This window comes from Sarcophilus harrisii, chromosome 1 (assembly GCF_902635505.1).
Source record: "Sarcophilus harrisii chromosome 1, mSarHar1.11, whole genome shotgun sequence".
Taxonomy (NCBI): Eukaryota; Metazoa; Chordata; class Mammalia; order Dasyuromorphia; family Dasyuridae; genus Sarcophilus; species Sarcophilus harrisii.
The window spans coordinates 447,010,562-447,014,515 of record NC_045426.1 but is presented as its reverse complement, the minus strand read 5'-3'; the positions used below and the strand labels follow the sequence as shown (position 1 = coordinate 447,014,515).

At 40.0% G+C, this 3,954-nt stretch overlaps 1 non-coding gene across 1 annotated transcript; it reads right to left on the bottom strand.

The window, feature by feature from the left end:
* Window positions 1–355: 355 nt before the first annotated feature.
* Window positions 356–462, bottom strand: LOC111719010. The gene has a single exon (XR_002769334.1). It is a non-coding gene; the product is annotated as a U6 spliceosomal RNA (small nuclear RNA).
* Window positions 463–3,954: the final 3,492 nt, after the last annotated feature.

Sequence of the window (3,954 nt, the reverse complement as noted above, 5' to 3'; positions counted from 1 at the left end):
GGAAAGAAAAGAAAAGAGCCATGGATAGATATAGTTACTCATAAGCCCTAGAGACTGCCCGAGAGAGAAGAAAACACAAGTCTCCATAAACATAAGGTCTATACCTAAAGAGTCATCTTTAGGGAAAAAACCATGGATCCAGGCAGACAACAGGTTCAAAGTCTCTAGGTATCAGAAACCCCAAAGTAAGACATTAGAGAACAAAGACAATGTGATAAATGGGGAAAATATTAGATTTGAAGTAAGAAGATGCATGTTCAAATCCTGGCTCTATTTCTTTCTTTTTTTGAGAAAAAAAATTATTTTTTCCAGTTACATATAACAATTTTTAACATTTTTTTTAATATTGAGTTCTAAAAATCTGAAATACTTCATGAATTTGTGTGTCATCTCCTGCAGGGGCTATGCTAATCTTCTTTCTCTGTATCATTCCAATTTGAAGCGAACATCATAGAGTTTACATGTTAAAATATAACATGTAAAATACTTTGTAAACCTTTAAATACTATGTAAATGCTAGGTAATAGTAGTAGTAGTAGTATCAGTAGTGATGTAATATAATTTTGTGGTCCCCTGATTTTAGGGGAGTTTCTGTTCTGGTAATCTATCTAATTCCAAATTCCTCTGGCTTTGCCCCTTTCATGCCCAACTTAGGAATGCTATTTTGACAATCTGCCTGATTCAGGGACCTCTCCTCAATTCATTGCTAACTGATAATCTGGTCACTAATAATCTAGTCAATGAGAATCAAATTCCTTCCTACCTATGAGCCATAGAATTAGCATACCAATGATAGAAATTGGATAAATGTCTCTCTTTGCTTCTGTTTCTCTGCTAATTTCTTTTTAGAAATTCAAGCCTGCTTTTGTAATGATGTTACTATTACAATAAAACTTTGCCCCTTCACTAAGGAGATGAGTTCAAGCCTGCAAATTCTTTTGAGATACCTCAACACCAGTCTGTAATCCCAAACTTTTGGGGTCTCCTTTCCCAACCTCTACAGTAGTCGTAGTCGTAGTCGTAGTCATAGTAGTAGTAGTAATAGTAGTGGTAATAGTAGTAGTACTAGTAATAGTTGTAACAATACAGTAGTAGGTCACTAACCTCCTTTGAGCTGAGACTGGTTAAATCTGTCTGATTCTTTGAATCTTGGCCAGAACCCCTCCACCTACAGTTAAATGGGGCAGTACTTGGGCCCCTCAGCCTCCTTAGAAAGTCAGTCTCAGGCTTGCTGCCCTGCTATGGCCTACAGCTATGGGCTATACTTGGGGCTGATCCTCAGAGAAGCCTTCCTACAAACAACTTTCCCTCCCCACTGATGGGGGTGAACCCTGAAGCTGTGTCCCCTTTAATCTGTAAAAGAAGGGAGATTCGGGGTCTCAGGCTCTCTCCTGGGAAAAGCATATCTTCCCAGACAAGCCCTTCCCAAGTTAAGTGGCTATATTCAATCAGAGATCTTGGTCAAATCACCCGCCATTGAAACTGAGATCTTTTGGGGGTGTCCTGAGTCCCCTTCAGGGGGTTTCCAGACTCTGGGAAAAGCCTTAGTTTCCCCCCTTCTATAGCTCCTTGTCCTTCTCTAGACATCTCTAAAGATGGAGAGATGACAAAATGCTCCCTGATTAAAGGGACTTTTGTCAGAGAATGCAGGAATTCCCATTCAGGTGTTTTTTTTTTTTTTTTTTTTTTTTTTTTTTTTTTTTTTATTTAATAGCCTTTAATTTACAGGATATATATACATGGGTAACTTTACAGCATTAACAATTGCCAAACCTCTTGTTCCAATTTTTCACCTCTTACCCCACCCCCACCCTCCCTAAATGGCAGGATGACCAGTAGATGTTAAATATATTAAAATATAACTTAGATACACAATAAGTATACATGACCACAACATTATTTTGCTGTACAAAAAGAATCAGACTCTGAATTATTGTACAATTAGCTTGTGAAGGAAATCAAAGATGCAGGTGTGCATAAATATAGGGACTGGGAATTCAATGTAGTGGTTTTTAGTCATCTCCCAGAGTTCTTTTTCTGGGTATAGCTAGTTCAGTTCATTACTGCTCCATTAGAAATGATTTGGTTGATCTACATTTGTAGGATGGCCTGATCCATCAGGACTGGTCATCATCTAGTATTGTTGTTGAAGTATATAATGATCTCCTGGTCCTGCTCATTTCACTTAGCATCAGTTCGTGTAAGTCTCTCCAGGCCTTTCCATTCAGGTGTTCTTGAGAGAATTCTGCTGGGTGTGGAGCCTCAACAATCCAAATTTCCCTAGGAATTTGGATTGTTCTGGCTATAGAATAAAACAAGAAAAGGCTTTACTTCGTCCAGATTCTCGGGGATTCCCAGTCAGGGAACTAAAAATGATGTGGTTCTAGTGGTAGAGAATTGATGCGAGAATCCCCTCTGGTTGGAGATGCAGGTCTAATGTGAAAAAATTCACAAACCCAAAAAGTCTGTATGGCAGAAAAGGGAAGTCTATTGTTCACTAAGAAGGCAGCTTTCTTAGTGGGCAAAATTTCCAATGAGGAATTCAGCAAAGGTGTGTTAAACAAACCCCTAGTATGGGCAAAATGTTGGCCTGGAACTGGGAGCTGTTTGGGCTAATCAATAAAGGACCATCAGACAGACATCTCCAATTGAATAAAATCACTTAACTGGGAGTTCAAGGGCTTTTCCCAGAGTCTGGAAACCCCCTGAAGGGGATCCAGGACACTCCCAAAAGATCTATTTCAATCAAGGGTGATTTGATCAAGATCTCCGATTGAATGAAGCCATTTAACTTGGGAAGGGCTTGTCTGGGAAGATGTGCTTTTCCCAGGGGAGAGTCTGAGACCCCGAATCTCCCTTCTTTTACAGATTAAAGGGGACCCAGTTTCAGGAATCACTCCCATCACCACCACCTCACACAGCTCCAGTTTCTACCTGTCTTTAGACTGGGACTCACAAGACCCAGTGTCCCTATCCAGGTCTCTTCCCATGATCTGAAACTCACTGATCCCTTGCTCAGGCTCTTGCTCCTCCTTCAGCCTCAGTCATCTTTACAACAACCTGTGAAGTAGGTGCTATTATTATTATGATCTCTATTTTACAGTAGTTTTTTTTTTTTTTTTTTCCCAAGGAAAGTGAGACAGGTCAAATGATCTCCCTAGAATCATATAGCTAAGTGTCTGAGATTGGATTTGAACTCAGGTCTTCCAACTTCATATCTAGCACTTTATTTGCTAGGTCATCAGCTGCCTCTAAGAAAGCTTCCTGATAAAGAAAGCTTTGATTCTAATGATTATGTATTAACTGCTTCTAATGGGCCATCAGTAGGTCCCAGGCCAAGCCCCTTTTGGTCATTGTTTGGGTCTTGATTGACAGTCATTTCTGCTTTGGCCAGAAACCCTCAGGGTCTTCTCCTCCCAGATTTCCATATATATGTTGAACTCAGTGAAAGAAGAGCTTCTTTGCCTCTCTTACTACTCATCCTTAATCAATGAATGGGGGCAACCTCAGTCAAACTGAGACCTGTTGAAGACCTTAGCCTAAAAAGGCCAAGTCTCCCATTGCATCCAGGGCCATCTTCAGTCATCTTGATCTATATCTGAGCCCTGGACAAAGATGGCTCTGGAGGGGAAACTGAGGCAAGTGACCTTGCACTGCCCTCCCCCACTTAAATCTAATTCACTTGCCTGTCATGGCATCCCCTCCCTGATGTCACGGTCCTCTTCGAGAACAAAGGACAAACAATAGTAGTAATATTTTTATAACAGGCTGTCTGACTTAAAGCCTGGCTCTATTTCTTACTATTTCTATGACCTTAGACAAGCCACTTTTCTATTTCCTCATTTGTTACAAAACAAAAAAACAAAAACAAAAACAAACAACGCAATCCATGTAATGTAAATGATAACCTTTACACAGTGTATTAAGATTTGCAAAGAGCTTCAAGAAGATTCA